The sequence below is a fragment of the Gouania willdenowi genome, chromosome 16 (genome assembly GCF_900634775.1).
Source record: "Gouania willdenowi chromosome 16, fGouWil2.1, whole genome shotgun sequence".
Classification (NCBI taxonomy): domain Eukaryota; kingdom Metazoa; phylum Chordata; class Actinopteri; order Blenniiformes; family Gobiesocidae; genus Gouania; species Gouania willdenowi.
The window spans coordinates 39,184,663-39,206,991 of record NC_041059.1 but is presented as its reverse complement, the minus strand read 5'-3'; the positions used below and the strand labels follow the sequence as shown (position 1 = coordinate 39,206,991).

The following is a 22,329-nucleotide window of genomic DNA, read 5'->3' as shown; positions in this document are numbered from 1 at the left end:
GTTATATCTACTAGTGCATAAAATGATAAACTTTTCATTTCATCTGTTTGTGGATTATTTGCATCGTTTGATTTCAGATTATGATTCAACACAAATAATGAAAAACTTCACGTAATCTGCACCTAACCTAGATTTATTATTACAGGCAGAATAATCCTCAGATAGAGTGGATTAAAGGACTTTAGGGAGATTCACCTGAACACACACACTAACACACACACTAACACACACACACACTGTAATAGATGGCCACCCTGTAGACGGTGCCGTGTGCTGCTGCTGACGATTTTTATAGAATCAACCTTTACCTCAGGCTTCGCTTTTGTTGGGTCATTGTTTTAATCAGTGTTTTAATCAGTGTTATATTCTGCTCTTGTCAGACAAAAGACCACAGAATATCTGTTCAACCCGACTGGGTTTTCTCTACTTGCACACAGGTACATTGCTGGGCTGTAACAAGCCACTTTCTCCGTCCGTGTGTAACCACATAACACGTCCGTGTTTCCCCAAACAACTTAACAATAGTTCCTATTGTTACATCTTTTCTCTTTTGACAAGTTAGATGTTTCACACACTGTAAAATAACACATATACAACTCAATCATTCAACATCTAACTGAAACAGTTTCTTGGCAGTAATAAACTCAAATTGCACCTTTTTATTTGCATACCTGAAATTGTAACCTACTTTCACAGTTTTCTGTAATGAGGCATAAACCAAAAAAAATCAAAAACTTAAGGAATTTTATCTCAAAAACAACATAATAAAACAGTTGGTGCATTTATCACTCTGAACATAAACCTTCAATTTTATTACACAACATGAACTTTGTATTTATTTCACACACTCCTACTCAAACTAGGTTGTAAAGCCTTCGTAGCGTTTTGGCTTCACCACTGTGCGACCCGATCTGGTGGTGACTGGTGTTTCGCTAGGGTCAGCTCCAGCAGCTTCTTCAGAGACAGCATGTGGAGGGTCTGCCTCTGAGTGATGGGGGTCAGGAGTATTACTGATCAGATCATCTAGGTTTGCCCCTTGAGTACATCTCAGGTGTCTCCGATTCCTCCTTATGACACCACCTGAGTCCAGCTGGACCTCATAGGATCTCTGATCAATCTGTTGTTGTATCCAGACCGTACTGTGATCCAGTGGCTGTATTCTCACAAAGTCACCTGTATCAAGTGTTTCCAGATCTCTGGCTGACCTGTCGTAGTACGCACGTTGGCGAAGTTGTCTGTTTTTCAGGTCCTGACGCGCTCGTGTGACTTTAGGCATGAGAAGACTTGGTTTTAGCTTATTCTTATTGTACATAAGTAGAACAGTCTTTGAGGGTTCTAGTTTAGTGTCTGGGTTAAGCAGGTCAACTGGGATGACATTGCAACTTGCACCACAATCTATCTGAAATTGTATCATATTTTGACCGAGAAGCATGCCAGCAAAGAGCTGAGTACCATCTACTTTGCTTTCTACAGCATTCACACTCTCAGTACCTGCTACAGTAACACAAAGAATGTCCTCATATTCATCACTTTCACATTCGGTTACATTATGTACATATTTTTCCTTCTTTTCCGTGTGTACTTTACACCTGGCTGTAAAATGGTTGTCTGCCACATTTTTTGCACTTTTTACCATATGCTGGGCATTTCTGTTTACTCTTTTCCACAAAACTTTCATTCTATTGTCTCACGATTTTTCCTGCGTTGCGTTTCTCCTTTAAATGCATGTATTTCGTCCATCTTTGGTCCTGTAATGGCTTTACTGTTCTCTCTGCACACATGTGTCCAGGGTCAGATTCTTCTCCCTCAACAGCGTTTCTCTCAGTCTTACATTATTAAGTCCACACACAATCCTGTCTCGAATGAGTGTCTCTTAGTGTCCCAAAATTACACGTTTTGGTAAGAAACTTCAGCTCCGTAATATAGCTGTCCATATTCTCACTAGCACCTTGCTCTCTTGTGAAGAAATGATAGCGTTCCACGGTCTCATTAATAGCAGGGTTGCAGTGACGGTCAAATCTTTCAATAGTGCTACGTCACCCATTAGCGTGTCGAGGAGCTCACCGACCAGATAGCTGAAAAGCTTCACTTTCTTCTTTTCATCTTCGGCAGCCACCGTTAAATCCACATAAAGCACAAACTCGTCCCTCCAGATCTTCCACGACCTCGACAGGTTTCCGGAGTCCAAGCACAAAGTTTGCGGTGGTTTTAACCCATCCATAGTAAAGGCGGTGAAGTCGGCCTGCAGCTAGTGTTGTATCGTTCGTGAACGATTCGTTCAAAATGAACTAATCTTTTATATGACTCGGGAGTAACGAGTCTTCTCAGGGAGCGATTCGTTCATTTTCATGCAGTACCTTCTCTCGCCACATGGCAGCAGCTGCATGAGCTCAGTCAGCAGCAGACAGGAAACAGAAATGATTCGTTCACCACTCACTCAGCTGGATCCATTCTCAGGTCCCAGTTCTTTAGTCACGTGACAGACAGGCTGTCTGTGAGCAGCAAGCACTGCAGTTCGTTCGGTTCGTTCACGATTCGTTCATACGGATCATGACGGATTGCTCTTTCGTTCATTCGTCACGTGACAGCTGTGGCTCAGACAGCTACGGGGCTGGGGGGCTGTTGACTGAGAGCTGAACAAGGAAATGATTGATGTCTGATATCTACAGTTTATTTGTCATGTGACACCCGATATAGATTATTTATTCACGAAATCATAATTATAGTGGTCTTCAGTCCTTGTTGTGTTATTGTATAGCCTATATAATGAATGTGTTTGTAAATAAATACTTTCGAAAATTATATCAACGTGTTAACTTTGTGTTATTTGCCACACAATAGTAAAATACCACAATACGTTATTCATTCATGAAATCATAACTAATCAGCGGTCTCCGGTTCTTTTAACCTTTTTTATTTGAATAATATAATTTTAATTACGTTAAACATCTAGGCTGCACTTAATAGCTCCGGTTACCCACTCTGCTTTTGCTCATGTTCAAAACTTTCTGCACACGTCTGTGTTCTGTGACATGTCCGGAGAAAAAGTCACAATTTCATGAGATTTTTTTATTTTTTATATAAGTCTACCTGCGCTATATTAATCTGTGTATTGCTCTGCTCGTCTGCTGCTGCAGTATCGCTGTCAGTCTGATAGCCTACATAACGGGTTTGCATCGGATGAGAAAAGGAGGTGGAAACGCACCACAAATTCTCACTAAATGTTAACTTTAGAGCCTCTTTAATATACATGTGTCACTTTTAATTGTGCAATATTGTTGGTTTGGTTTGGTTTGGTTTTTATTTAATTTTATTCTTATTTAACTTTTTCTATTTAACTTTATTTATGTCTCTTAGATGTGTATAGTGTTGTGTATGTAATATACATGTGTCACTTTTAATTGTGCAATATTGTTGGTTTGGTTTGGTTTTTATTTAATTTTATTCTTATTTAACTTTTTCTATTTAACTTTATGTCTCTTACTCTTAGATGTGTATGTTGTGTATATAATACACATGTGTCACTTTTAATTGTGCAATATTGTTGGTTTGGTTTTTATTTAATTTTATTCTTTAACTTTTTCTATTTAACTTTATTTTTGTCTCTTAGATGTGTGTAGTGTTGTGTATATAATGTAAAGTGTGTTTTATATATAAGTCTCTTTAAAAATAAATATTTTCGAAAATTATATCAGCATATTTATTGTGTTATACTCTGCCACAAAATAATCAAACATAACAATGATAACAACAAACACAATAAAAATAACAATAATAGTAATAATAATAATGTCACTTTTTGGACACAATAAATGCACCATGTAAACATAGGCAACTCATCAACTATTATTTTTTGTTTTAATTGTATCATTAATTGTCAAAATTAGTTTTACATTCGCTGTCCTCTCCCCAGCTGTCATGTGATCGACTGCTCAGCCGAAAGGGTCTCTGTCTGCTCAGGCTGTGGAGCAGAGCAGTACTTGTTCTCGTTCATCCAACTCGTTCATTTGTCACGAGTCTGACTCGCGGGCTGACCGGGTCTTTCTCGTTCATCGTTCACAGCTCAGTACTTCGTTCTCGTTCGTCCAACTGGTTCCTTTGTCACATGACTCGCGGGCTGACCGGGTCTTTCTCGTTCATCGTTCATCGGTTCACAGCTCTGGCTCAGGCTGAGCTCTGCGCCAGCAGCATTACTTCTCTCTGATTGGTCTGTTTTCACTGTCACGTGACAGTTACCCAGACTGCCGTGCTGTTAAACAATGATAACAGAGAGGATACAGGACACAAGTTACATTATTGTGGTGTGTGTTAGCTTTCCTGGGTTTTCAAATGGCTTGAATAGCTTATGGCATTTTGTGTGTTATACTTTGTCACCTGAAGCAAACCATCTTGTCTACAGTATTTATAGTTGGAGAAAACACGTCGGCGGTATGAGTTCTGCATTGTGCAGGCTTCAGCGCCATCTGCTGTACAAATGAACGAAATGATTCGTTCGGGACTCGTTCAATTTAATGTTCGAGAGTTAAAGAATCGAATCAGAGGAAAGAACCGGTTTTCCCATCACTACCTGCAGCTCGTCACGCTGCACCCACGGAGTCACTGCTGTGGAACCTCTGACACTCAGGAGAAGTCCGGTACCTCTGCCACCATGTTATATTCTGCTCTTGTCAGACAAAAGACCACAGAATATCTGTTCAATCCGACTGGGTTTTCTCAACTTTTATTCTACTTGCACACAGGTACATTGCTGGGCTGTAACAAGCCGCTTTCTCCGTCCGTGTGTAACCACATAACACATCCGTGTTTCCCCAAACAACTTAACAATAGTTCCTATTGTTACAGTCTGTGTTTGTTGGTCAAAGTGATAGTTAGCTGCTGTGATAGTTAGCTGCTGTTAAAGCTAGCTGCTGTTATAGTTAGCTGCTGTGATAATTAGCTGCTGTTAAAGCTAGCTGCTGTTATAGTTAGCTGCTGTGATAATTAGCTGCTGTGATAGTTAGCTGCTGTTAAAGCTAGCTGCTGTGATAGTTAGCTGCTGTTATAGTTAGCTGCTGTGATAATTAGCTGCTGTGACAGTTAGCTGCTGTGATAATTAGCTGCTGTTATAGTTAGCTGCTGTTGTAGTTAGCTGCTGTTGTAGTTAGCTGCTGTTGTAGTTAGCTGCTGTTGTAGTTAGCTGCTGTGATAGTTAGCTGCTGTGATAGTTAGCTGCTGTGATAGTTAGCTGCTGTTAAAGTTAGCTGCTGTGATAATTAGCTGCTGTGATAGTTAGCTGCTGTGATAGTTAGCTGCTGTTAAAGCTAGCTGCTGTGATAGTTAGCTGCTGTTAAAGCTAGCTGCTGTTATAGTTAGCTGCTGTGATAATTAGCTGCTGTGATAATTAGCTGCTGTGATAGTTAGCTGCTGTTAAAGCTAGCTGCTGTGATAGTTAGCTGCTGTTATAGTTAGCTGCTGTGATAATTAGCTGCTGTGACAGTTAGCTGCTGTGACAATTAGCTGCTGTTATAGTTAGCTGCTGTTGTAGTTAGCTGCTGTTGTAGTTAGCTGCTGTTGTAGTTAGCTGCTGTTATAGTTAGCTGCTGTGACAGTTAGCTGCTGTGACAGTTAGCTGCTGTGATAGTTAGCTGCTGTTAAAGTTAGCTGCTGTGGTAGTTAGCTGCTGTGGTAGTTAGCTGCTGTGGTAGTTAGCTGCTGTGATAGTTAGCTGCTGTGGTAGTTAGCTGCTGTGATAGTTAGCTACTGTGATAGTTAGCTGCTGTGGTAGTTAGCTGCTGTGGTAGTTAGTTGCTGTGATAGTTAGCTGCTGTGACAGTTAGCTGCTGTGACAGTTTGCTGCTGACAGTTAGCTGCTGTGACAGTTAGCTGCTGTGACAGTTAGCTGCTGTGACAGTTAGCTGCTGTGACAGTTAGCTGCTGTGATAGTTAGCTGCTGTTAAAGTTAGCTGCTGTTAAAGTTAGCTGCTGTGATAGTTTGCTGCTGTGATAGTTTGCTGCTGTGATAGTTAGCTGCTGTGATAGTTAGCTGCTGTGATAGTTAGCTGCTGTGATAGTTAGCTGCTGTGATATTAGCTAATGTGATAGTTAGCTGCTGTGAGTTAAACCTTCTCTTCAATGTTCTAAAGGCAAGTGGGAATTCAATATTAATTTCTTCTTCCTTCTTCCTACATGAAATAGGGGTATAGAACAATTTAGTCGTCTATTAGCGTCTATGGGCGACCGTGGCTCAGGTGGTAGTGGGTCGTCTTCTGATCGAGAGGTTGGGGGTTCGATCCCAGTACCTGACTATGTGTCGAAGTGTCCTTGGGCAAGACACTGAACCCTAAGTTGCTCCCAGTGGTCGACTAGCGCCTTACATGGCAGTCCTGTCCCACTGGTGTGTGAATGTGAGAGTGATTGGGTGAATGAGCTGAAATGTAAAGTGCTTTGAGACTGTTTCAGTGGTGATAAAGCTCTATATAAAATCAAGTCCATTTACCATTTAGTCCATTTATTACAGCAGCACAACTTCTTACAGTCCTGCTGCAAACTCCATAATTTCACATCTATTGATAACTTTGACCTCTTTTGGAAACGTGCTGATCTAATAAAAAAAGACGGTGTCCACCATAATTTACATGGAGCACAAATGCTAAAATGAAATCTACAGTCTGTGATTCACAGCTCCATACACGCATGACTAGCTGAGAATAAACCGGCAGTTACAACAAACACTTCCATAGATAAGTCCGTTACTCAAAACATAGAGCAATTATACCCATAAACACTGTGCTGAGCAGTACAGAGCAACATGCAATACAAAATAAAGCTCACAAAAGAGGAGTTAACCATAAAAATCTCATCAAAATTAAAATTACAAACAGAACAGAAAACAATGAAAAAACCATTAAATGTGAACTATTAAATATCAGATCACTTTTGTCTAAATCCCTCTTAGTGAGTGATTTTATAACTGACCATCAATTAAGTGTATTATACCTCACAGAGACTTGGCTCAAAAATGAAGCCAGCCCTCCCAATTATAGTAGTCACCATATTACCCATGAGAGTGGTCGGGAGGAGGAGTGGCAGCAGTTTTTCACTCAAGCTGATCAGTTACCCCAACAACCAAACTAAACCAAAATTCATTCAAAAGCCTCTCACTTGAAATTTGTAATCCCAAAAACAAGATAGAAAACGCCACTTTACTGGTTATAGTTTACCATCCTCCAGAGTTTCTCTCTGAATTCTCTGACTTTCTCACTGATCTGGTGCTGAGCACTGATAAAGCTATCATAGTAGGTGACTTTAACATTCATGCTGATGATGAAAACAACAGCCTAAACAAATTATTTATCTCACTATTAGATTCAATTGGCTTAACACAAAATGTAAACAAACCAACTCATTATTTTAATCATTGCCCTGGACCTTGTTCTAACATATAGTTTAGATATTGACCACCTGACAATATATTCTCAAAATTCTATTCTTTCAGATCACTTCCTGTTATCCATTGAATTCAAAATATCTGAGAGAGGAGTAAATTCTGAGAGAAGAGTACACTATAGTATATCATTGTCTGAGAAAGCTGTAACTCGATTTAAAGTTTTAGTTCCATCATTGCTTACCTCTGATCCATATGATATCGCAACAGAGAGTAGCTATCAATGTCTAACGACAGAGAAAATAGATCATCTTGTCAACAGTGCAATGTTGTCACTACACACAGCTCTGGATGCTGTTGCTCCGCCTAAAAAGAAGACGATATGTCATAAAAAGGTCGCTCCCTGGTATAATCCTGAATTAAAACAGGCATCGTGGAAATTGGAAAGGAAGTGGCTCTTCTCAAACATGGTAGAAGTTCATACTGCCTGGAGAGAAAGTTTGTTTACTTGTAAAAAAGCTCTTCGCAAAGCTAGAACTTCCTATTACTCAACTCTAATAGAGGAAAGCAAAAATAATCCTCGGTTTCTATTCAACACTGTAGCCAGGCTCACCAAAAGCCACAGCTCTGTCGAACACTCTATTCCTGTCAACCTGAGCAGTGATGACTTCATCTCTACTGATAAAATTCTAACAATTAGAGGGTGTGCTCACACTGGCAACTAGGGCTGTTCCTAACCAGCTCTGTGCATGTGTGAAACCATGGGGGGCCATTGTCTGGCCTGCATAGGTGTGAACTGCCCGATGGTCCTGCTGGATGAGGTGGTCGAAACACCGTGCCCCGCGCATGCGCACACACAACTCGACTCGCGCGCAAAATGTGATGACGTTGGTACCGCGTGACGCTTTACGGCACATAACATCCGCATTCAGTAATGATAGCGGTGTCAGAAGTGCTCGTTAGCCGATGAAAAGTTCAGAGTTGGCGTTACCTGACGATATATGAATGACACCACAGAGAACTCATGGAGGAAGAGGACAACATGACCGTCAGGACTTCTCTTTGCTCAGCCGACAGCGGGACAGTAACGGAGTGTAGCAGCTCATCATCATATTTCCGAGGATATAAATACATATTACTGGTATATTAACCCATATAAACCAAAAAACGTGTCCTGTTCTCAAAATACCAGTAATATGTTACACATGTGCAGCAGTAAAATGTCCCATTTCCATATTTTTTGGTTTATATGGGTTCATATACCAGTAATGTGTTTATATGCATATTTGTACCCTCGGAATTACCTTGGAATTCTGGGTTTTACTCGAACCCCTCACCATCACGTCTCTGCAGAAGAAGACCCTCCGCTGCACCACAGCACTTGAACAACTCACTAATTTCACAATTTAAATACACTATTTCTACCTTTGTTTTTCTGTTAGCATGTCGTTTGCCTTGTATTTAATAAAATTGTTTCTCTAACAGTTAAATCTACACATTTATACTGTATATAATGCACATGCAGGATGATGTGTAACGATAATCAGTAAAATTAGCTGTAAACACATTTTTTAGAACTAAATATAAGGTTATGCTGTGAACAGAAAGAAAGGAAGACGAGTCAGATAATTCTAAACTTTAAAATATAATACAATCATAACTTTTGATAATAAATATAATTGCTCAAAATAACAACCTTTGATATCTTTGTCACACAATATCTACGCTTCCAGTGAATAATTTACAAACAAAAAAGTTAACTGATGGTGACATTGAGACACCACCATCAGTGACCTTTTCTATGATTTGTAAAATATTCACTGGAAGCTTCTCTGGTGTCCTGTGCAGTGGTTGTCATTATTATTGTATGAAGACATTACTGCAGCTCTGCACATCATTGTTGTCCTGTTAAAGTCTCTTTATACAAAGACTTAAAAACCATCTGAAATTAGTGGTGACTCAAGTAAATCACCTTTATTGTGCATTACAACAATCTGTCCGTGAAACATATCATATAAACCTTCCTTAAGTCTCTAAATTATTGAAACAATGAAAAACATCTCCTAGAAAATAAAATTACAGAACATTAAATAATCATTTAATATACATTATACAAGTGCATCCCATGTTGACTCTGAGCTTTATGCTGTCTGTTGTCTGTGGAAGTGATGGGTCTAGACCAGATGACGGAAACTAGGGTCAGGTCATGGTTTTAAAGTCCAGGGAGGGGCGTGTCCACTCTGCATGGACTTAAAGAAGAAGAAATAAAAGAAGAGTTACATATTATCATGTTCATCAAAAGGAAAACTGAAAGTAATGCAGATAAATATGCTCAGATGGACTCACACACACACACACACACACACATCTCTCTTTCACTCACTCACTTGGTTCTCTCTATGTTCCTTGTGTCGATTTCGTCAAAACAAAGCGGCATCTTTAATGTTTCCATTACGTGTGAGTAAAATTACCACAATTTACCGATACTGGCTGCAAAGAGCAACTCCTTATCTTTCATAAACTGGTGGAATTTCTCCGATAGAGCAAATATGAGCAGAGTTACGGTCATTTAAATTAACGTGTTGCGTTCAGGGGCCCTGGGAAACTCTGTCCGTTCCTATAATGCAGCCGTGAAAAGAGCACGCGTCTGGGTAAATCTGGACGTATAGTTACACTACGCAACAGAAGATATGAAATTAACAGCATGTACTGTCAACAACAAACCCAGAGTCGCAGTGACGTAACGCCATACGTGTGTCATAAGTTAACATGATGACGTGTTTGTCTGTGGGAACCGAGTTGAGCTGTTGATCACGTCCGTTCGTAGGGGGGGATTCCTGCTGTGAGCTTGGAACGGCCCGAGGTGGCAGTATGAGCACACCCAGAAACAAAGCTAATGTCCCCCTGCAGGAGTGCTCAATAATTTCTTAAACAAAACAGCTCCTGAAATATCCCCAACATGCGTCTTTTATTTACATATATTTTACTCCAATTGGTCTATCTGAACTGACCTCAATAGCTAGTGCTTCTAAACCAACAACCTGTTGTTACGGCTGAATTTACAGTTGACCTCATTTGGAGACATGATTCATTGCTCTGGTTGAATGATGGAGTCCAGGAGAAGCATTGATGATTTTATATAAAAAAAGTTTATTCTAAACTAAGAAAAAAGGTACAAGATGGAACAAAATTAGCGTCCGTCCAGGCGGACGTCCGAAGGAAGTGCCGCGCCCTCTAACAGTTTCAAAGCTTAAGGTTTTATACAGATAAGAAAAGGTCCCAACAGTGAGAGACAAAAGGGAGGGAGTCAGATGCCCATAGTGGAAATGTTGGAGGATGATGAAGATGTTATGAGAAGGTTCGGTGCCAGTCTTTATCTGTCCTTGATAAGTGTGTGTGTCAGTGTATATCTGCATGTGAGCAGAGACTGTGCTGCACTGAGAATAATACGATCTGTACTGTTTAATCATGATTCAGCTGTTCAAAAGTGTAAAGAGTAATGGAGTCGTCATGTATTAAAACATGACAAATTGTACACATGAACATACATTTGAGGATATGATGATGAATATAAAAATGACCATAACATTCCCCACTTTTGGTCGCCTCAACGACCAAATCAAGAAACAAAATTATTATATTCCACCTTTGCTGTCTGTCAGGGTTAACCATTAGCATCGTTATTGTCATACATTGGATATATTCTTCTTTTGTGAGGCACAGATATATCAAGAAAAATGTGGAAATAAACCTTAAAAAAAATTTCATCATTATTATCAATGGCATGAATCATCAAAAATCATACTTTATTACATCTAGATAAGCAAAAATCATCATTTGCCTCAAGGACATCACTCGTCTTCATCGGCTGAGTTCAGTGGTAACTGGGGTAACCAATAGCCATGGTTAGAATCACCGCACTTGATTGGCGGCATCATGAGTGAAGAACCTTGAGTATTTTCCTCAATCGTAGCAGAAGGGTTTATGACTGTATTCCTGCAGCTAGGTGTGAGGTTGTCCTCCCTCAACCTAGCTATGAGCATTTGGTGTGGTTTATAAACAAAGCTAGGCCCTTGTTCTAGAGCGTTTTCTTGTGTGTGTCTCAGTGGCCTTGTCGGTTCCCCCTTCATTGTTCGGTCAGCCTCCGTCTCAGCATCAGCTGGTCTCGGCAATCATCTTGGATCCATGTCGCCCGCTCTGCGACCTTCACTGCCGTGTGGGTCGTTCATTTCGGTCGGCGTTGTAGATGATTGGTTGTTGTCTGAGGAAGGGTAGTCTCCACACACCTGGCAACCTCTCTTGGGATCGGAAGGTACCTGAACAGAAGAGGGGGAAAAACACCAAAACAGAACTCTTGGGATTGGCTGGTACCTGAACACAGGCGCGATCCCACTACTGAGGCTTTAGCTGGTAGCTGGTACCTGGTAGGCTTTAGCTGGTACCTGGACAGAAAAAAAAGGGGTGGGGGGGAAAAACACTCACCCAAAACAAAATAAAATAAAATAAAATAAAATAAAATAAAATAAAAAAATAAAATAAAATAAAATAAAATAAAATAAAATAAAAGTTTAGGGGTGTTAGGTTTAGTTAACTAACTAAATGAATAGTTAGTATGGCCAGGAAGGCAGAGACAGGTCAGAGGTCAGGATCTGAGAGCTTTTCAGATCCCAAAAGGTGCTGCTGCACAATCACACAATGGTTAGGTGTGGGTTAGTGAGCTTTTAGCCATGCTAGCTCTGTAGCCCATTCGCACGCGAGTGGGAAAATATGAGGCTGAAAGAAAAGCAGGAAGTATTAATTCGATTTTCTTTTCCTGGAGTAAGAAGAAGCACAGCTGGAGTTGCAGTGATTATCTGTGGTACATCTACTTACCTGGTGAGAAGAAACAATTTGAGAACCACTGTTTACAAGGACATGCAAGTCGGACGGAGAAGGACATGCAAGTCAGACGGAGAAGTGTGGAGTGTGATTACATGTCTTCTCAAGATGAATACATACAATTGGGAGACATGGAGATGTGAGAAAGCTAAATGAGTTTAACCAAATAAATAAATAATGTTATTTATTTATTTAAATTGTTTGTTTTATTTTTCTATCTCTTATTTGTGAAGGAGAAATCTTATTCTATCCTTTATTTATTCTGAATAATGTTAACACTCCACACCTAATTACATAGCCTAATTCTTTTATAGAGCTGAATTTGTCAGTTCATTTATTTCATTCATTTCCCTCATAATTATTATTTGAGATGTAATTTACTTAATTTTGAAGGGCAATTGGTGGCAAAAGTGTCTCCTATTCTGTGTCTGAGTTAGAGTTAAGCAAGATTATTGGCCCTTTAAGGTTAGACAGAATTAAAGTTAAGTTGAGTCGAACAATCATATTGTCTTTTGCTCTCTGTGTTTATCCCATTCGTAGGGGTGACGAGCCCCAGCACGGTTTGGAGAGCTTCCTTAAATGCTTGGAAGTTACTTAACTTTAAACTATCTCTTATTTCAATCAATTATCAAGAATTTCAGGAGGACCCTTTTTAAATCTCAGACGACCCAGATTGGGCCACCAACCCAATGTTGAGAACACTTAATTTTTCCCTTAAACGTGTCTAAACCCAGTGAAGGTGTTTTATGGTCTTGCACGCTAAGTGCTGTTGGAACAAGAAGAAAATGGTTGGAGGGTTTGAGGTATATTTTCCTATGATAAAATATAAATCAAAAAATCAGAGGGACGTTGGCCCGCTCCCTTCCCTTTTTTACATAAGAATACATTTGGATTCTTAAAACCATATGATAAATATCATTGGAAAATCACTTATCTGATCATTTTGGATGTGTCTCCGTTTTCCTCTCTCTTGTGTCCGCCTGCCTTTGTGCCCTCCAACCTCCTCGACCTCCTCCTCCTCAGCCTTAAAAGGTCAAAGCCTGGGTCAACTGTACGCTCCCTTTGGAAATTTGAAGATCTGTCCCCACTTTTGCAGTTGGATTGGAAGTCTCTGTAGTCTCTGGAATAGATATTATGTTAGAACATCCACAATATGTCATATTGTCACGTGTCTATTTCAATCTATTTCCCCTTTGCAGTTATGGACAATACTTCCCTTTAATTCTCATCCTTCATCATAAGAGCAGTGACCAGGCATGGCGGCGAAGAGGTAGGATCGGAGTCGAGAAGGCGGTGGCATTGTCTGTTAGGAAACACTCAGAAACAGAAAGAGAGGAAAACATTAAGACTTAAATGAATAATTTAAAATATCTCTTTTCTTTAGTTGGATCTGATTCGTCTCCTTTGAGTATACAGCCAGCGACCTGTATTTTGGAAAAAGCTACATAATAACGACAACTAAGACGAAGATATAGGCAAGTGCACACCACAACGAGTATACACATATAACAACAAAAACATGGACACTGAACATGAACAGTAAGGTCAGTCAAGGTCAAAACCAGTCATTCCACTGAAAGTGGTATCATATATATAAAAAAAACGTCGTTTGGTGTTTTTAAACACCCAGAAAAAAAAAAAAAAAAACCTTTAAAACCTGGTAGACTTTTTAGAAGGCCCAAGGCCTAAAACCATAATTTTTTAACAAGCAGCAGTGTTTTCTGAACACCCCACTACATAATTGGCAAAAACAGGGAGAAGATCTAGTGCATCAAAACCCAGGAGGAAAGGAAGGTGAAACAGAGGAACATGTGTAGTCAAACAGCCATTCATCGGTCAATCACTCAGTGACACGTCCACGGCACATTCGCACTCACAATGCGGTTCTCTCAGGCATACGTAACGTGTCATCATTCAGTCACTCATGCACCGCACACGTTCATGCCTCAATTTTCACGTCCATGCATTCACAAGGTTTTGCTGCATAGTGTCTAAGTAGAATATAGGTCTCATCTAACCCACCAGCGGCGATAGCCAGTCCACCTCCTCTCTCGGGGTCAATGAGCTCTTATTGCCCCCCCATGCTTGGCAACCTTTTATTGTTAATTAATTGCTTTTTACTGGTATCGTCTGATTACTAAGAGGTACGCTCCTTTTTACTTCCGCCTTGGCGGAGTCTTAGATTATCACCCGCGGTACTGACAGTCTGCTCATCTGCTGATCAGGCAGGAATCGCACAGCCGTGTCTAACTCAACAAACTCAACCGCGGTACCAAACCGGGGGAAATTCACCCGCCGTCCGTCTCCAGAAATGTAAAAAAGAATCTCTGAATCAGCAGGGATCAACCACCGCTCTTGAAAATAAGAGTTTGGGAGAATAATTCAACAGTACCAAACTGAAGGAAAACTCAACCTCCGGTACCAAACCGAAGGAAAACACAACAGTACCAAACTGAAGGAAAACACATAAACTCAACCTCGGTACCAAACCGAGGGAAAACACAACAGTACCAAACTGAAGGAAAACACATAAACTCAACCTCGGTACCAAACCGAGGGAAAATTTCGCACAACTGTCAGGACTTTTATTGGGCACCTCTAAGATTGAACGGAGCACGCAACCTCTAATAACCCTCACTCTAAGGGAACATAGAAATTTGTTCAGAACGGTCTTCGGTTACCAAGCATGTATCAAATCAGGTGGACCACTATCCCCCAAAGAGCGCTTTCCCTAGCAAGGTTTATCCTTTTTCTGCACATTAAACCAGGACTTCTTGTTTAAAAAGTAATTGCCTATGTACTCATAGCAACTAATGGGACATTTTTTTCTCAGGAAAAAATTTGGTACCCCCCCTGCTGTCGAGTGGCTTTGGGCCGGCAAGACAGTCCGACGCGGTAAGGGGGAGGCGCGCAAAATGAAAACAATGAATGTTGAACTAGGCTGTCTGTCGCAAGCAGCTTCAAAAAGGGTAAGGTACAGATTGTTTACGAGGGTATCGGTCAAAAAATGTCAAAATTAAACTTGGTTGAGGCTGCAGTCCTCAATCTCTGTCTCAATTTTCCTGAAATTGAGTAAAAACAAAAGAGAAAAAGAAGAATCGTTCAGAAATAACAAAGGAGAAAAACGTGTGAGCTCAAAAAAATCATGGCCAATAAAAATTAAAACTTCAGCTCCAAAAGCTGAGGCAACAGAGGGCTCTTTCTTCAGCGGATGTAACCATATCTTGCATTGTGAGGGGCCTCCCCTCAATCAAGAAAATAAATGAAAGAAAAGCAAACAAAAACAACCTTATCAGTAACACTATTTTCTTCCCCTTTGTTTGTTCTTTTCTCATAAAGGCAAAAGCAGTGTAAATAAATGAGCAACATAATGAATAAAAGCAAAGATAAATGATGGGCACACATGGTATCATGTGGCAAACAGAAGGGTTCTGTGTGAAGTTCTGGTGGTCCTGTGTTTCTCATAGTTATGAATGTGGGTGTGTGACTGTATGTCTGGTCTGTCTGCGTGTGAGAGAATAAATGAAAACAAAATAATCTAGTGCACAGTCAGAAGATAGAGGGGTTAGTATTGTGCGAAGGAGAAGCTTGTTGGCTATTTGCTAGTTGTCCCCCTCCATGCCAAAGTTCAAGGCTAAAGTGATTTAGCACTACCACCAAAGGCTGTGGTGGACTTCTTGTGGCTTTTGAAACAGTGTCTTTTTTGGTGAAGATATTCCATCAGACGTGTGACCAGTCTGCAGTTGCTGCCCATCGTTCAGGCAGTAGTCGTGGCGTTTAACTCGCAACTCATTGGTGGGGGAGTGTCCACTCCGACGCCCACAGGTTCTCAGTCTTTGATGATGGGGCAGGATGTGTTAATCCCAGCATGCGGCCCATTCATAGACGATGAAGAGTTGACTTGGGACTGAGCGAGTTATTTCAGCATTGCTTTGCTGAATGGGAGTTCAGTCCTTGAGTCCTGAAAGGTCACAGACCTTTGATTGTCCATTTCCTTCTGATGCTTGGTCCTTTGAATGATGTTGACATTTCATTAGCGTAAGAGTTGAAGGTGATTTCATTCTTTCATTGAAGATGTTGTTTCTTCAGGGGGCAACCACAAAGCCAACAATAGAATAATAATAAAAAAAATGATAATGATGATAACAGTAATATTAAAAAAAAATAAAATTAAATACTGTATTCATCTGTGTGTGTGTTTGAGTGTGTGTTGCTCATATTCATTTTAGAGTGAACCCATCAAACATGAAATCAAAATAAAATTTAAAATAAAAATAAAAATAGTGTCTGTGTGTAATGGCACTATTCTGTAGGCAGGGGAGAAGTGAGAAATCACAATGTTGTGTCACAAGTGTGTAGTGCACTAAACTGGCCAGTGAGGGGCGCCACCTCTCTCTTGTTTGAGTGTGTGTGTGTTTCTCTTCCCTCTCTCTCTCTGTGCGTGGGTGCGTGTTTGTGTGGGTGTGTGTGTCCTCGTTCTGAGAGGAAAAAAAAACTCTTGTGCGTGTGCGTGCGCGCACTTCCCTCTCTCTCTCTCTCGTGTGTGTGTGTGTGTGTGTGTGTGTGTGTGTGTGTGTGTGTGTGTGCGTGTGTGTGTGTGTGTGTGTGTGTGTGTGTGTGTGTGTGTGTGTGTGTGTGTGTGTTGAGAGAGAGAAAAAAACCCAAAAAAAAACCAAAGCCGGCTCTCTCCAAAATGAGAGCCTTAAAGCCAAACAACTACAAAAAAAAAGAAGTAAAACTCACCGAAAGCCTGATCTGAGTTCACATCATACCAAGATTGTATATGCGTATGCATATATTATTTGTTTATTGGATTCTTCATCTGTTTGATTCACAGAAACACAATTTAGGTTAGGTTCGGGGTTTTAATCTATTTTGCTTTCGGTACAGAGGTGAACTCAGATCATGGCACCGCTGGGATGTTTTGGAAACTTTGGTTGCCCGTCTATCTATGGTCAGGACCTCACAGGCTGTCTGTGGGTGTCCGAACAAAACAAAGTAAATAATGACCAGCCGTATTTTATGCCTAAACAAAATATCCGAGCCCGAAGAAAACCAGAGGGAACCTACAGCATTAAAAAACAAAGAACCTCAACCATTTGAGCCTTTCTCATGGCATTCTATTCACTGTCAAAACACAGAACAGCTGAGGATCAAGATCAAAGCTGAAAATCAATACAATGCTTGACTGGTTACAAAAAAATCAACACAGAGCGAATATATATATGTAAATGAAAATTTACATATATATATATATATTTATAAAGGCAGCTTTACCTTAGTCCGAATTGGTGTTTGAGGTTCAACCGATGGTTCGTGATCCAGTCTCTGTCCGAGGGGTGGACAGAAGATGGTCCTGTTCGTGATCGCCAATTGTTACGGCTGAATTTACGGTTGACCTCATTTGGAGACATGATTCATTGCTCTGGTTGAATGATGGAGTCCAGGAGAAGCATTGATGATTTTATATAAAAAAAAGTTTATTCTAAACTAAGAAAAAAGGTACAAGATGGAACAAAGTTAGCGTCCATCCAGGCGGACGTCCGAAGGAAGTGCCGCGCCCTCTAACAGTTTCAAAGCTTAAGGTTTTATACAGATAAGAAAAGGTCCCAACAGTGAGAGACAAAAGGGAGGGAGTCAGATGCCCATAGTGGAAATGTTGGAGGATGATGAAGATGTTATGAGAAGGTTCGGTGCCAGTCTTTATCTGTCCTTGATAAGTGTGTGTGTCAGTGTATATCTGCATGTGAGCAGAGACTGTGCTGCACTGAGAATAATATGATCTGTACTGTTTAATCATGATTCAGCTGTTCAAAAGTGTAAAGAGTAATGGAGTCGTCATGTATTAAAACATGACAAATTGTACACATGAACATACATTTGAGGATATGATGATGAATATAAAAATGACCATAACACTGTCTTTTAGATCCAATCCCAACTCCACTATTTAAAGATGTTCTTCCACTAATCAGCACTAATATGATGAAATGGATTAAAGGGGACATATCATGCTAAATCCACTTTTTTAGCCCTTAAATGCATTTTGTTATATATTTAGATTGTTTAGAAGCACAGAAAAGTTCAAATGAATCTCTTCAGGTGGTCCGTTGATATCTTTATTTTCTGTTTTGGTCATATTTTTCAATCTGTTTCGATTTTTTGATTCTCTATTACGTTTTTTGAACAATGACGTCACAGTATTTGCAGCGGAACTGCCAAATTAGGACATCGACTCCAGGCCCAACACTTCGAGCAATCCGCCATTTTTATTTCTCGCTTTTATTTTGTATTCCACGCTCAAGGATGTTGAAGTTACGAGAGGATAAGTCAAAATGTTGGGTTGTTGGATGTAGTAACCCACACACTTCATTACAACGTCTCCCAGCATCAAAACTTTTTCAAAGTGTCTGGTTGAGTTTTATTTTTTATAGAAATGTACCCACATCTGTGGGTAAGGTCATTTTTGTGTGCACGCAGCACTTCAAGGATGACTGCTTCATCAACCTCCGCCAATATAAAGAAGGATTTGCTGAAAGACGTTGTCTGATTGAGGGTTCAATTCCTTCTATCTTTGGAGACGATGAACAGAGCACTTCGGTAAGCTGTAAATAACGCTAAAAAGTGTGATGATAAGACGTCCCTGTCATTGTTTTGTTAGCATTAGCAGTTGCACCGTCTTCATATGTTAGCGCTGTGTGCTCGTTTTAGATCCTTGATGATATGGCCTACGTGATTTAATTTAAGTCTAAAGTTTTCATTAGTCATTTCATTTTGCCGTTTTTGTCTCAGAAAAGACTGTATTAAAATGCATTAGCTTGGCGCTAGCGTTAGCTCGGTGCTTGTGTTAGCTCACTTGTTAGGGTTCTGCAGGTTCATCATCTTCATTTTCATCTCGCTCCGCCGGGTCCGACTCTGGCTCAAACATGTAAAGCTGGATGGACAAGTCTAACGTTGTTGACATTGTGTAAATAACGTGTGAATAAACTTTTTCTGCGCCGCTACATAATTGTATCTCTTCTATCAAACTACAAAAATGGTAGAGCAGGGTGGAGTTGAACCTGGAGAGGGGGCGGGGTATGAAGTGTCTCATTTGCATTTAAAGAGACCGCACCAAAATGAGTTGCTCTTAGAAGCACATCAGAAAAGGGGTAGAAAAGGGGTGGAGCTATAATAATGAGGAATTCAGACCCAAGCAGTGCAGTTCCGCTTTATATAGACCACAACTGTATAATTTATTTCTAAAAAGGAAGGATTTAAAACCATGATATGTCCCCTTTAACACATCTATAGCAACAGGTTATGTACCACAAGCCTTTAAAATCACTGTAATTAAACCTCTCCTTAAAAAACCAACCCTTGATCCAAGTGACTTGTCCAATTATAGGCCAATATCTAATCTCCCTTTTGTTTCTAAAATTCTTGAAAAAGTCATCGCAGGTCAACTATGTGATCACCTACATAGGAACAATTTATATGAGAGCTTTCAGTCTGGCTTTAGAGCCAATCACAGCACAGAGACTTCCTTAGTAAAAGTAACCAATGATCTCCTCTTAGCCTCAGACAGAGGGTTGGTCTCAGTTCTGGTGCTCTTAGATCTCAGTGCAGCCTTTGATACAGTGGATCATCATCTACTGCTGCAGAGACTGGAAAGTGTTTTTGGGATTAAAGAAACAGCGCTGGGTTGGTTTAAATCCTACCTATCAGACAGAACCCACTTTGTTCATGTTAATAATCTGTCCTCAGCGCACACCAGAGTTAATCATGGAGTTCCACAAGGTTCAGTTTTGGGACCAATACTCTACATTAAATATGGTAAATGGTAAATGGACTTGATTTTATATAGAGCTTTATCACCACTGAAGCAGTCTCAAAGTGCTTTACATATCAGCTCATTCACCCAATCACTCTCACATTCACACACCAGTGGGACAGGACTGCCATGCAAGGCGCTAGTCGCCCACTGGGAGCAACTTAGGGTTCAGTGTCTTGCCCGAGGACACTTCGACACATAGTCAGGTACTGGGATCGAACCCCCAACCTCTCGATCAGAAGACGACCCACTACCACCTGATCCACGGTCGCCCTGGATAGGGCCCCTGGATAGGGCGACCGTATATGCTTCCACTAGGTAATTTCCATTGCTATGCAGATGATACACAATTTTATCTCTCAATGAAATCAGATGAAACTCATCAGTTATTAAAACTCCAGGTTTGTCTTAATGACATCACATCCTTTATGAGTCACAACTTTCTCCTTCTTAACCAGGATAAAACCATAGTGATTTTATTTGGTCCAAAACACCTCAGAGATAAATTATCAGAGCAAATAGTGTCTCTGGATGGCATTACTCTGTCACCTAGCACCACAGTAAAAAACTTAGGCGTTATCTTTGATACTGACTTATCCTTTAATTCTCATATTAAACAAATCACAAGAACAGCTTTCTTCCACCTCCGTAATATCTCTAATATCAGGAATATCTTGACCCAGAGTGATGCTGAAAAATCAATCAATGCATTTGTTACATCTAGATTAGATTATTGCAACGCCCTACTTTCAGGATGTTCTAGTAACTCACTAAAAAGTCTCCAGTTAATTCAGAATGCTGCAGCTAGAATACTAACAGGTACTAACAGGAGAGAGCATATTTCTCCAGTATTGGCTTCTCTTCATTGTAGTCTTAGTACAGGAGGCTGCTACTCTCTCCACCTTTAAAAGTAAACTCAAAACCTACTTATATGCTAAAGCATATACTGTATAAGAGCGTTAACCTAAACACTAAGAACAAAGCTCTAAACCTAAAAATAGGAACTAAGAATATATAGTAGGCAAGGCAAGGCCAATTTATTTGTATAGCGCATTTCATACTCAAGGCAACTCAATGTGCTTTACATGATAAAACATTCAATTGTTTAAAATCAATAAGAACATTTAAAATCATCAGTAAAATCAATTAAAATCATCAGTAAAATCATCATGACATCAACAACATGACAAAAAATATCTCTCTCAATCATTTGCAGTAGAGAAAAAAAGTGCCTTTAACTTTGATTTAAAAATGTTCACATGTGATGCTGACTTCAGCTCTGCTGCAGTTTGTTCCACTACTTTGCAGCATAACAACTAAAAGCAGCATCACCATGTTTACTGTGAGCTCTGGGCTCCACTATCTGACCTGTGTCCATAGATCTGAGAGACCTGCTGGGTTCATACCTGACTAACATGTCACTGATGTATTCTGGACCAAACCCATTCACACATTTATAACCAGCAGCAGAACTTTAAAGTCTATTCTGAGGCTGACTGGGAGCCAGTGTAAAGACTTTAAAACTGGACTTTTGTGTTCTGACCTCTTTGTTCTGGTTCAGACCTGAGCTGCAGCATTCTGAACCAGCTGTAGATGTTTGATGAAGACCATTACAATAGTCCAGTCTGCTGGAGATAAAAGCATGGACCAGTTTCTCCTGATCTTTCTGAGTCATTAAACCTTTCACTCTGGAGATGTTCTTTAGGTGGTAGAAGATGTTTTTGTGATAGATTTGATCTGATGCTGAATGTCAGATCTGATTCAATCAGAACACCAAGGTTTTTGACTTGGTCTTTAGCTTTTAAAGATCGAGACTCAAGATAATTGCTGACAGCAGTCCTCTTTTCCTTGTTACCAAAGACAATCACCTCCATCTTGTCATGGTTTAGTTGAAGGAAGTTTTCACTCATCCAGCAGTTTACTTTTTCTAAACAGTCACACAACACCTCAATGGGACCATAGTCATCTGGGTTCAGTGATAGATATAGTTGTGTGTCATCAGCATAGCTCTGATAATCAACCTTACAGTTCTGTAAAATTTGTCCTAAAGGAAGCATATAAAGGCTAAACAGAAGGGGTCCAAGAACAGAGCCCTGAGGAACCCCACAGGACATTGGTAATCTGTCAGATTCAAAGTTTCCAATGCTTACAAAATAGCTTCGCTCCTCCAAGTATGACTTAAACCATTGCATTACTTTTCCATTTAGTCCAACCCATGTTTGCAATCTGTGCAACAAAATTGTGTGATCTACAGTGTCAAATGCAGCACTTAGAT

The 22,329-nt window shown here is 40.1% G+C and overlaps 1 long non-coding RNA gene across 1 annotated transcript; it reads right to left on the bottom strand.

Moving 5' to 3' along the window:
* Positions 1-3,856: 3,856 nt before the first annotated feature.
* LOC114478361 (uncharacterized) lies at positions 3,857-4,560 on the bottom strand. Its single transcript, XR_003675844.1, has 2 exons — positions 4,375-4,560; positions 3,857-4,249 (listed from the first exon to the last, which is right to left on the bottom strand). It is a non-coding gene; the product is annotated as an uncharacterized LOC114478361 (long non-coding RNA).
* Between the last annotated feature and the right edge of the window lie 17,769 nt (positions 4,561-22,329).